At 39.6% G+C, this 12,421-nt stretch overlaps 1 long non-coding RNA gene and 1 other non-coding gene across 2 annotated transcripts in view; one reads left to right on the forward strand and one right to left on the reverse strand.

Moving 5' to 3' along the window:
* Positions 1-1,728: 1,728 nt before the first annotated feature.
* Positions 1,729-12,421, forward strand: part of LOC132652129 (uncharacterized) — a 199,241-nt gene continuing 188,548 nt past the window's right edge. The window contains exon 1 of the long non-coding RNA XR_009589612.1: positions 1,729-1,787. This is a non-coding gene — a long non-coding RNA (uncharacterized LOC132652129). The remainder of the gene's footprint in view (positions 1,788-12,421) is intronic.
* LOC132652702 (U6 spliceosomal RNA) lies at positions 2,138-2,244 on the reverse strand. The gene has a single exon (XR_009590279.1). It is a non-coding gene; the product is annotated as a U6 spliceosomal RNA (small nuclear RNA).

Raw genomic sequence — 12,421 nt, forward strand, 5'->3', positions numbered from 1 at the left:
TCTACTCCAGGAGCTGCCACCTGTTCATAGCTCCTCAGTGAGGGCTGAGGGCTTATGAACTCTCCCCTCCAGGCCAGAATGTTAAGTGGCTCAGTCTTGTGCAGCCAACCACAACTTCTCTGAGTACCTGAGTGTATAGCAGAGGCCCTGTGATGTGCAGGAGAAAGTTTCACCTAGGTCGTCCCCAACCTCATGTTCTAACAATGGTGTAGACCACCTGGTCCTGATTATCCCTGACCTTGGAAGAGGACATAGCACAATTTGTATCCCAATTGTGGCTGAGTATTTCACTTTGGCCAGTTGTGGGTTTTTGTGTTAACCACCTGCTGTCTGTTGCACACAGACACTTCTTGAATAAGGATTGAGAGCTTCATTGATCTGTGAGTAGAGAGATACAAATTTGGAGTCCTACTTCATACCAAGTCCCTTTAGCAGCATAATATTAGGTTCATTCCTAAGCTTTAATCCATGGGATCTTGGTCAGATTTATAGTACCAGGCATGTGTTTCCTCCTGTGAAGTGAACCTTAAATTCAATCAAACAGTGGTTGGTTACTTTCATTACACCATGTCATTATAGTATCCATGTTTTATTTTGAGGTCTTTGATTCATGCAGGGTGTTAAATTTGGATCTATTTGCATTTTTCTACATGCATGCATCCAGTAAGACCAGTATCATTTGTTGAAGATGCTTTCAAAAAGATGGTTTTGGCTTCTTTGTTGAAAATCAAGTGGTCATAGGAGTGTGGGTTTATTTCTGGGTCTTCACTTTGGTTTTATTCAGCAATATGTCTGTTTCTGTGCTAGTACCATGCAGTTTTCATTACTATTGCTCTGTAGAATAGCTTGAAATCAGGGATGTTGACACCATCAGAAGTTCCTTTATTGTACAGAGTTGTTTTGGCTCTCCTGGGTCTTTAATTTTTCTATATGCAGTTAATGGTTGTTATTTCCAGGTCTGTAAAGAATTTTGTTGGAATTTTGATGGAAATTGTATTGAATCTGTAGATGGCTGTTGGCAGAATAGCCATTTTCACTAGGTATACTTACTGATCCATAAACATGGGAGATCTTTCCATCTTCTAAAATCTTCTTTAATTTCTTTCTTCAAAGACTTGAAATTTTGGTCATACTGTTCATTTACTTGTTTGGTTAGAGTTATACCAAGATATTTTATATTATTTGTAGCTATTGTGAAGGGTGTTGTTTTTCTAATTTCTTTTCTCAGCCCTTTTGTAGCTTGTATAAAGTAGGGCTACTGACTTTTTTTTAGTTAATTTTATATTCAGATACTTTGATGAAGGTGTTTATCAGCCATAGAAGTTCTCTGGCAAAATCTTGGGGGGTCACTTATGTATGCCATCATATCATCTGTGAATAGCAATACTTTGACTTCTCCTCAAATTTGTATCTCCTTGATCTCCTGTATTTGTTTTATTGTTCTAACTAGAACTTCAAATACTATATTAAAGAAATATAGCTAGAGTGGGCAGCCTTGTCTTGTCATGGTTTTAGTGGAAACACTAAGTTTCTCTCCTTTTAATATGATGTTGGCTGTTGGCTTGCTGTTTATTGCCTTCATTGTGTTCAGATATGTGCCTTGTATCCCTGATGTCTCCAAGACTTTAAACACAAAGGGGTGTTGGGTTTTATCCAAGGTCTTTTCAGCATCTAATGAGATGATCATGTGACTTTTTTCTTTCAGTTTGTTTATAGTGTGGATTATGTTGATGGATGGATTTTCGTGTATTGAGCCATTTCTCCATTCCTGAGCCTACTTGAGCACGGTAGATGATATTTTTGTTGTGTTTCCTGGATTCGGTTTGCAACTATCTTATTAACTATTTCTGCATGAATATTAACAAGGGAGAAATTCTGAATTGTTCTGAATTACTTTTTTGTTGTTGTTGTTGTTGTTTTTGTTGGGATCTTTGTATGGGTTAGGTATTAGGGTGACTGGCCTCATAGAATGAGTTTGGCAATGTTCTACTTTGTGTTTTCTTTACTGCTTCTATTTCCATTTTCAGGTCTTGGACAGTTTTATTTATTTTCTTCACTTATTAATTGTATTTTCCTGTATTTCATTAAGGGAGTTATTCATTTCCAGCACCTGTTTGATTGAATTATTTTTGTATTCAAAAATATGGAACATTTCCCAAGTTTGCATGCCATCCTTTTGCAGGTGCTGTGCTAATCTTCTCTGTATCATTGCAGTTTTAGTATGTATTCTGCTGATGTGAGCACTCACATTTTAGATACATCCTTGTTCTTCAGTTTCTTTATCTGTAAAATACAAAAAGATTGCCCAGGTCCCTGGAAATTATTTCTTTCATTCAGAAGTGTCAGTCAGGACTCTAAAGCTTCCTAGCTGGCCTTAGGCCACAGCGGCACCTCTCTCCCTGACTCACTTGTCTGCCGCCTCCCCTTCTCTATGGCTCTTGCTGGATCTGGCTCCTAGTGGTTAAAATTTACAACTGGCCACACAAAAATGAATCCAAGGTATTGTGGCCTTGGGTGGATATATTGGTGTTTGTCATCAGGGCACAGGAGCTCTCACTTAGTAGTCCCTGTATGCATGGCTGTCTGCTGGAGCCTATCAGGTGAGTGAGTGGTGGGAAGCAGGCACAAATATATTGAAGACATCTTGAGGGTTTTGAGCAACAGATGAGAAAGAATACCAGCTATGGCCTCTGTTTGGTTTAGGATGTATCAGTCAGCAATCCTTCTGTGCCTGGATTGTGGAGATGTAGGAGAGGGATTCCCTGGGGAGCCGGAAGTAGTTTTTTGTTTACAGAAAACCAAATGCACCTAAATGTTTAATAAACCAATATTGTCCCACTGGTAAAAATCAGCTATGTGGAGGAGAGATGGCTCAGCAAGTTAAAAGCACTGGCTGCTCTTCCAGAGGACCTGAGTTCAATTTCCAGCACCTACATGGCAGCTCACAGCTGTCTGTAACTCTAGTTGCAGAGCATCTGACATCCTCTGCAGACAAACAGCAATGCACGTAAATAAATAAATAATAAATGATCTAAAACATTTTAAAAATCAGCTGTGTTCTTGTATGATTTAATGTTGGGCTTAAGAGTAGGGGAGAATGGCGCTTTTAGGAAAATCATTATATGTGGTATAGAAAAATAGAAACACAGTTATATAATTAAGTTGCCCCAGACAAAATAGTCATGGGAGCTTTGGGAATAGAATCTAGGCCTGCTTGTCCCATAACCATTATAGGCTGGTGTCTAGAGGAGCAAGAATTGGTGATGCTGCTGTGGACAGAAATGCTGGTCATGTTCAGAGTTCCCACAAAGAGCCATTAGACTCGCAAGGGTCACATCTTGTCATTCCATCACCATTCTTCACATGTCAAGTGGCAATTAAATAACCACAAATAGAAAAGTGGCTGTGTCTCTCCATGTCTGTGGTTGCTCTAAAAGGCAAGCGGATTCCCTCTTGGGAGGTCTTTGGGGCCTATAGCACTTATGTGTGTCTTCCTGAGTCCAGTCTTATATTCCCAGGAAGTGAGCTGCCTGTCATGATGAGCCAACCAGAGGGATGATTCCATTTCACTGAATGTGAGGATCTGTTTTTGGAATCTGCGAAAGTCCAAAGAAATGATGGTGATGTTTTCCTTTCAGCAAAGATACTTGCAAAGTAACTGAACTAGTGATGAGGGTGGCTTGCTAGAGAGCTAGAGAGTCAGGGCTAGCTTGGTTTAAATGACAGCTTTTGACATTTTCTTTATGAATTTAGAAATCTTAAAACAAAACCATATGGCTTTGAAGGTGGCTTTCTTTAGAGTAGTCTAGTGTCACATGAGATGACTTGAGAATTAGGCCCAATGCAGAAGCTTTGCAGGCTTGTTAGTATATCTTGGTCAATGGAAGCCAGCCAGGCCTGGCCACCAGTTTCAGACAGCAAATGAATAAGTCAGCATTATCACTCAGTTTTAATTTGTTCATGTGCAACTTTGCGTGTGTGTGTGTGTTGTGTGTGTGTGTAAAAGGGTTGTAATTCTAACATCCATCTTGGCAAGGGTTAAATACCACATCTTGACAATCTAGGATGTGAAGACTGTGGCAAAGATTATACTTACATAAAATAGGGCTTGGCTCTCCTCCTTTGGGTCTTCCCTTAGACCTCACATCCTCCTTTGCCTTTCTTAGCATTTGAAGATGCCATTTGTCTTACTAAATGCTCTAGTCTTTGTTTGTATCCTGTTTCCATGGGCTGAATCTTTGTATCATTCTCAAAATTCATGTGGAAATTCTGTATCCAGCTTGATGTCTGATAGAATTAGAATATAAGGCTTCTGAAGAATGGTTAGATTATAAAAGTAGGACCCCCAAGAATACACTTAAGCCTCAAAGACCTTTAAACTTCAAAGCTACTTTGCCTTTTAACAGGTGAGAACACAGTGAAACACAGGATCCACCTGTGACCCAGGAAGCAGATTCTCATCAGACATGGAATCCTCCCATCCTCCCAGTGCCTTGATCTTGTGTTGCATTGAGTTCAGAGCCATAAGGAAAGACAACACACACACACACACACACACACACACACACACACACACACAAAACAAAAACAAAAAAACAAAAACAAAAAACAAAGAAAGGGATGTAGCTACTTAGTCTATGACATTTTCCTATAGCAATCCAAATGTGCCAAGATAATTGTAATGATATGTACCTTTCAGGTATTTGTGGGTGTATTTGGATTCTTTTTTGTTTTTTGACCATAAGCTCCAAAGTATTGAGGGGGTATCCCTGTTTTTGATACCATTTAAAAGTGAAAATATATAAAATGTAAAAATACCATTGGTGAGGGGTGTGGGACACTGTGAATTTAGCTGATGCTCGGCAATGAACTATTCTGTAGGCACTTAGAGTACCCGGCATATCACAGGTTCTGGGGGAAACTGGATTGTATGGATGAGCACATGAGATACAATATATTGGTACTGCAATCTAAACTTTTTCTAAGATAACTTAATGATAGAAAGATTATGTTATTAAGCTTGCAAGAGACCTGGATGCTATTTTTAGTTTATAATAATACTCAAAGTGTCTAATCTATATACTTTTCACTGCTTTGCAAGCCATAGCATCTGTAAAACAATTTCTCTCTGTGTGTGTGTATGTTAGAGGGGCATTGGGAGACTCACAGGTCTCATATGTGATCTTTGAAGTAAGAAGGCTGCAAATTTTTAGTGATTTTATTTTGGAATGTCAGATAACAGGCAGCTGAAATCGAAACAGCTTCAAATGTCAAGAAATGTCTTCTTGTAATTCTTTTCATGCATTAAATGCATTAAACCTTAAAGGCACAGCCTGAATTTCTCTCATCACTGTAAATTTGAGCTGTCCAAGCAGACACAATCACATCCAAGATGCCTTTCTTATCTGAATAGACTGCATTTTTTTTTATTTTCTCCAAATTCTCACATTAGTTTTTCAGATAACAGCAAAAAGCAGAAGTTTGAAAAACCATTTCTTGTATATAAGTTATTTCTGGTAAATAGTTTAGATTTTTGTGGTTGTCTGCTCTTTGTTCCAACTACTCGGCTCTTTTGTACCAGCATAAAGGAAGCAGCACTGTGCAAAGTTGTGGATTGTTCCAATAAAACTATATATTTTTCTACATGTAAACATCCAGTTAGACCAGCACCATTTGTTGAAGATGCTATCTTTTTTCCATTGTATGGTTTTGGCATCTTTGTAAAAAATCAGGTGTCCATAAGTATGTGGGTTTATTTCTGGGTCTTCTACTCGATTCCATTGATCCACCATTCTGTTTCTATGCCTGTACCATGTAGTTTTTATTACTGTTGCTCTTTAGTACAGCTTGAGATCAGGGATGGAGATCTCTCCAGAAGATATTTTATTGTAGAGGATTGTTTTGGTGATTCTGTGTTTCTTGTTATTCCATATGAAGTTGAGAACTTTTCTTTCAAGGTCTGTAAAGAATTGTGCTGGTAACTTGATGGGAATTGCATTGAATCTGTACATTGCTTTTGGTTACCTTGTTTTTGTTTTGTTTTGTTTTTTGGTCTTTTTGTTATTTTAATTTTAATTTTTTCCAGAGCTGAGGACCGAACCCAGAGCCTTGCGCTTGCTAAGCAAGCACTCTACCACTGCGCTAAATCTCCAACCCCTGTAGATTGCGTTTGGTAAGGTGGCCATTTTCACTATGTTAATCCTGCCAAGCCATGAGCATGGGAGATCTTTCCATCTTCTGATATAGTCTTCTAATTCTTTCTTCAGAGACTTGAAATTTTTTTCGTAGATCCATACTTATCACCCTTTACAAAACTAAAGTCTAAGTGGAGCAAAGACCTCAATATAAATCCAGACACACTAAACCTGTTAGAAGAAAAAAAGGGAAAGAGCCTTGAACTCATTGGCACAAGACACAACTTCCTGAACAGAACATCAACAATCAATAAATAGGACCTCATGAAACTGAAAAGCTCTGGAAAGCAAAGGACACTGTTGTCCACACTGTTGTCAGAACAAAGCGACAGCCTACAGCTTGGGAAAGGATCCTCATCATCCCTATATCTGACAGAGGGCTAATATCCAGAATATACAAAGAACTAAAGAAGTTAAAAAAAATCAAGTAATCCAATTAAAAATGAGGTACAGAGCTAAACAGAGAATTCTCAGTAGAGGAATATCGAATGTCAGAGAAACACTTAAAGAAAAGCTCAACATCCTTAGCCATCAGGGAAATGCAAATTAAAATGACCCTGAGATTTCACCTTACACCCATCAGAATGGCTAAGATCAAAAACTCAAGTGACAACACATGCTGGAGAGGTTGTGGAGAAAGGGAAACCTCCTCCATTGCTGGTGAGAATGTAAACTTGAACAAACACTTTGAAAATCAATCTGGTACTTTCTCAGACAACTAGGAATAGTGCTTCCTCAAGATCCAGCCATACCACTACTGGGCATATATCCAAAAGAGGCTCAAGTACACAACAAGGTCATTTGCTCAACCATGTTTGTAGCAGCTTTATTTGTAATAGCCAGATTCTGGAAACAACCCAGATGCCCCTCAATGGAGGAATGGATACAAAAATTGTGGTACAATTACACAATGAAACAATGGAATACTACTCAGCAATTAAAAACAAGGAAATTCTTTAGCACATTTAATATAATGTGTAATTGTTTGTAATGGTTGCATTGGCATCTGGTCATTAGGTCTTACACTTTGCAGATAAGACAAGAATTACAACTTTCTGGTACCATGTCCTTAGCATCAGTACAGTCCCTGACACATTCTAAGCAGCAAATAGCTAAGCAGAGACTAGACCGCTTGTCTTTGTGTTTCTCAGTGGGCTTTGCATGCCCATCTCATGAGTGCTCACTGATGATTCGTGTGACCACTTTTTACAACCTGGAGCCAATGCTTGCCTTCTCCTTTGTCCTTCTACCCAAACTGTCATCTGCTCTTCTTTAGATATTTTTAATTTGTATATTTTCGTTTCTGTCAGATTTTCCTATCCTAGGATAAGACTACCTAAGAGCCAGAATTTCTGTGTAATTGGGCCACATATTTAGCACTTGTTAAATGACTAGCATTTCTCCAGGATATAGGAACAGTTCATCCTAGAGAAAAAGGTCATTAAGAATCAAAATATAACAGAACTACAGTCATGTATAACTTTACACCATGGACTTTAAATCTTCTAGATACACTGGCTTTTTAGTTAATTTCAAATAATATCTGCTATCATACATTATATTACACTGTACTATTACATACAAAATTTTTAAAGGTGATGCTTTGTTACTATTTTAGAAACAAAATATAAAGAAGCATTTTATCGAAAATTATCAGCACTTAAAATTATAGATGATCTTTATTTTAGGAAAGTAAAAAAAATACTTAAAATTATTCTTAATTTCATTAAGGTTTTATTGGTTAATGATTTATGTATTTTCTTTTATGTCTAAACTATACATAAATCCTGTTTAAAACAGAAGCACATTATAAACATTAAGAAGAGTCAATGTTTGTGTTTATAACTGCTTTAATTACGTGTAAGAGCTTTTATGTTCTCTAAGTTTTCAAGATTACTTTGTGTTCTCTGTTGAACTGTTTAGTCTTACAGGTGGGGAAAGCAGGAAGTCTGCAGAACCAGCACCTTGCCTGCAGCTAACCAGGAAGTAGAAACAGGTTTAAGCAAGGCAGGCTGATTCCCAAACCCACACTCATCCGTGGCTTTGTCTCTTTGTTTTTGTAATTTATTTTTAATTGACATTGTTTTTACACAATGCATTCTGATGACACTTACTCTTCCCCTCCCCTCCCCTCCCCTCCCCTCCCCTCCCCTCCCCTCCCCTCCCCTCCCCTCCCCTCCCCTCCCCTCCCCTCCCCTCCCCAGATCCTTCCCGTTTTCTCATCCAACCTCCTAACTCCATGCCTTCCTTTCTTTTACACACACACAGAAACAGTCAACATACTTGTTAGGCCTTTCCCTCCTGTATGAGGAACACTTCTCCAGCATCACCTGTGAAGGCTGTGCCCTGGGGCTTTGCCGCATGGACCATTTGGAAAGAAATGTGGAGGATCACATCTTTTTGTTTGATTGAGTCTGTGAATGACTCTACACTAACTCACGTTGAACACGAGTCTTCGCATCTCCTCATGGTGTCTTTCTTGGGTTAAATTTGTTAAAGTAGACTGGCATGCAAAATAAGTGCAAGCATCTACCTTAAGTCATTTTTTTAGAAATAGCTTTAGAGAGTGAATGATACTTCAGGGTTATTTCCATCCCACCTGCAGTGTTTGTCAGTTGTTTAATGAATATTTTAAAGTGGGTCTACCCCTATTTCCATTGTTTGTAAAATGTGTGTTTCTATCTCCAATGTACCTGCTCACCTGTACAAGGGAAATTGTTCCTAAACAGAAGAATTTTGACTTTGGGAAGGTCTATCCATGACAACGGGAAATTCAGAGTTCAGATTCAGACAAACGTAAGCAAATCTGCATACTTAGCCCTGCAGACAAATTACAGTGCATTTCAAGGCAAACAAAGATCTTGCTTTATGAAGACGCAGATCTCATTAATCTATGTCAAATTGTTTTTTAAATACAAGCCTTTTGGAATAATTCAAGCTCACTCTTGCAGGAATTAATCTATCTTCACTTTGCCATTTGTAATTGCCGACCTGACAGGCATTTACTGGGTTTGTTTTGTAGTATAAAGTGTTTAAGGTGGAAAATTAACACTATGAGACAAAATGTCACCTTTTGGGTGGAAACATACAAGCATTTTTACCTTCTAAAGTGGCAGCCCAATTCTCCTGATGGATGGATGCATGTGCTGCTCCGGGAAAAAGCTTGGAGTGGGTCATGAATTCTCTTTTCGAAAATTCTAAAATATACAGCAGGGTTACATCTGAGGCCTCGAGATAGGGGAGTGTGTGCATGTGTATGTGTGTGTCTGTGTGTGTGTGCTTATGTGTCTCTGCATACATATACACAGGAGCAGAACTGCCTGCACTTTAAAAAACACACATCATTATTTTATTCCTCATCAACCACAATTCTCCAAGAGATTATAGTGTCATTAATTAAAGGTTTATTCAATGAGTATTTATTAAGCACAGTTTGAACTGAACAATGGAAAACTGAGTTGAATGAGAGAGTCAAGAATTTTGGGGCACAATGGACAGGTGAGCCAGGTCAGGAAGTGACCTGAGATCAGGGATCCTGGGATCCATGCAAGGCTCTTGTCAGTAATGGTGAATACAGATGACAGTGTCAGCACTGCTCAGTCAGGGAGAGACTGTAGAACAAATACCACAGGGAAGGCTCGCTTGTATCCAGGCTTGAGGAATGCATGCTCCTGGCAGTGTTATGGAAGGAAGAAAGTGTTCAAAGGCACAGAAGCTATGACGTGACACGGAATATTCAGGAATTGCTGAAGGCAGGGGAGTTGGGAAACAGCTCTTGTTCTGGTCATGGGGCTCCTGGAAGGGACAGCTGAGAATAACAGCTACGGGCCACCTTTGAATTAAAGACTGAGAGGCTCACGCGGCCACCGAAAGTCTATGTAGTAGCTGTCCATAAGTCTATTGCTAGGACTGACTTGTCTGTGGTTAGTCTTGGCTCCATATTTATGTGTGAATATTCCCAGGAAAATATTTATCACGTGTTAGCTGTGCTGCATGAGTTCCACCTCACAGTGGACAGGTCTGAGCCACTCGCTGACTAACAGAAGAATGCTATGGAGATGGAAGATGGTGCTTTGTAATTTCCAGTTTGGGAGAGATAAGGCATAAACGTGTAAAGTACTCACAAGGTAGAGCTTTAGTGACAGTTACATGCACCATGTAATTTGACGAAACTGGTTGGTTCAAGTTAAAACAAAACAAAACAAACAAAAAAAATACCAGTTAACTCAAGCCTAATTAGTACACACAGGAATGTTCTGCATCTTGCTGAAATGAATAGGAACACTGAATTCTAGTTCATGTACAATGTATAAGGTTTTGATGGTTTTAAAGTAGAGTATTGATAAGTTGACTTTACACAGGGGTTGAGTATGAGAGGTGTCAACGCAATCCTTCAGGTACATTTCTGTGAACAGACTTACCGACTCAAAGGTTGTAAACAATTTTAAGGTCATATTGCAGTATACATTTCCCAAATTGCCATACAGGGTTGCAGTGTCCGAGTAATACATGAATGTACCTTTTGCATCACAATGTTGGCTGTTGGAGTTTTAAAGGTTTTTATGGAACAATTTGATCAGGGTAAGACCATTCTCTCTGTAACATGAGTTTCTTTGTTTACTAGCAGAGTCTCATGATTCCCATTCATTTGACAGTGTTAATTGTATTGTTTGAGGGCATATTCTCGCTGGCACTGCAATCCAAAAGGAGGGAAGAAAAAAAAAAGAAAAGAAAAAGGATATTTTGCAACTGGGGAAGAAGAGAGACAGGTGTAGAAAAACAGATGTTTTCAGTACCTGTTTGGATTGTATCAGTAAGTGAGAAGTGAAAGAAAATCTCACTGCTGGTGGCCTAAATAAAAAAAAAAAGTGGAATTTAGTAATTTACCCTCTCAAAGTGGTGCCAGCGGATTTGGCTTTCCGTGCATCTCAGAGCTCAGATGACGCTCTGGGGACCTCCTTTTGGATTCTGTGCCTTCCATTTTGATGTTGAAGCCCCACTTTCTGGTGAGCTCACCACCGATGGTTGTAAGGTGAAATCTCAGGGTTGTTTAGAGTTAATTCAAATGAGTCCACTGGGCAGGAAAATGCACCAGGAAAACCTGTGTTCAGGGATTTAGAAAAGGGTATAAAGCTTTCTTTCCTAACATGAGGTTGGCACAGGGGTGTCTGTTAGTACAAACTATGATCATTTCAAAGTGAGCCCTTCTTAATGTTGTTTTTTCTACCCCCCTGAGAGCATGCTCTCCACAATGGTCCCTGACATTGTTATTGACTACTTCAGAGTGCGGCTACTGCCCTGGTGTGTCTGCCATTGTCTACCCTCACCCCTTAAGAGTGTGGCCCTCACAGGGATCTCTCTGCCATTTCCCACCTGTAGATCTTTAATGCGATAGTTACTAAGCTATTGTATTTCAGTTCTAAATTTTCCCTTGTCCTTAGCCTTTTTATGCTGAGGCTGAGGTTCAGAAAAGCACCATTCCTTTTTCTGGGTGCCTTCCTGTTGAGTGCTGCCCGTGGCAGAGAGGAGGCTGGGAGATGTGAATCTAGAGAAGGGAGGGCCCTTTTCCTTCCTGTTTAGACAACCCAGCAACGCTTCGTCACGGCACTGACACTTGTGCCCGAAAGCAGCCCTTGGTTCCAGTTTGTAGCTTCCAGCCCTCTCAGAACTTGCCACGTGATGCTCCCCAGATGTTATCGGCACCTGTTCGTCAGCCTCTCCTGGGAGATGTGAATCTCAACTTTACCAGATTCTTCCAACTCACAAGAAAACTGAACCAGCCGGGCCTGCATGTCATCCCTTCCCCAGCTCCTCCTCTAGTCTCACAGTTTATTTCATGTACGTTCAGCACATTTGTTCTTACTCATGGACGTACTTTTAAAATAAAATTCAAAATTATAAGTATTATTATTGGCAGTAGTATTGGGTGTGAGGTGTATGTGTGGTGTGCATAGGTATGTGTGTGTGTGAGATTTGCTTGTATGTGTGTGTATGCTATGTATGTGTATAGTATGTGCATGTGTGGTGGATGTGTGTGTGATGTGTGAGTGTGGGCCCACAGGCCACAGTACATACACATGTTCAGACACTCTCTCTTCCTGCCCCTTCTTGTTTCCGAAGCCCTCAAAGTAGAAGCTGTTTCCTGAACATTCGTGATCTTATGTCTTCTTCAGCTCTTGTCAACGTCCCAATAGATGACTAATTATTTAGATTAGTTGTTTTCCTGA

Source organism: Meriones unguiculatus, chromosome 2, assembly GCF_030254825.1.
Source record: "Meriones unguiculatus strain TT.TT164.6M chromosome 2, Bangor_MerUng_6.1, whole genome shotgun sequence".
In the NCBI taxonomy this organism is placed as follows: domain Eukaryota; kingdom Metazoa; phylum Chordata; class Mammalia; order Rodentia; family Muridae; genus Meriones; species Meriones unguiculatus.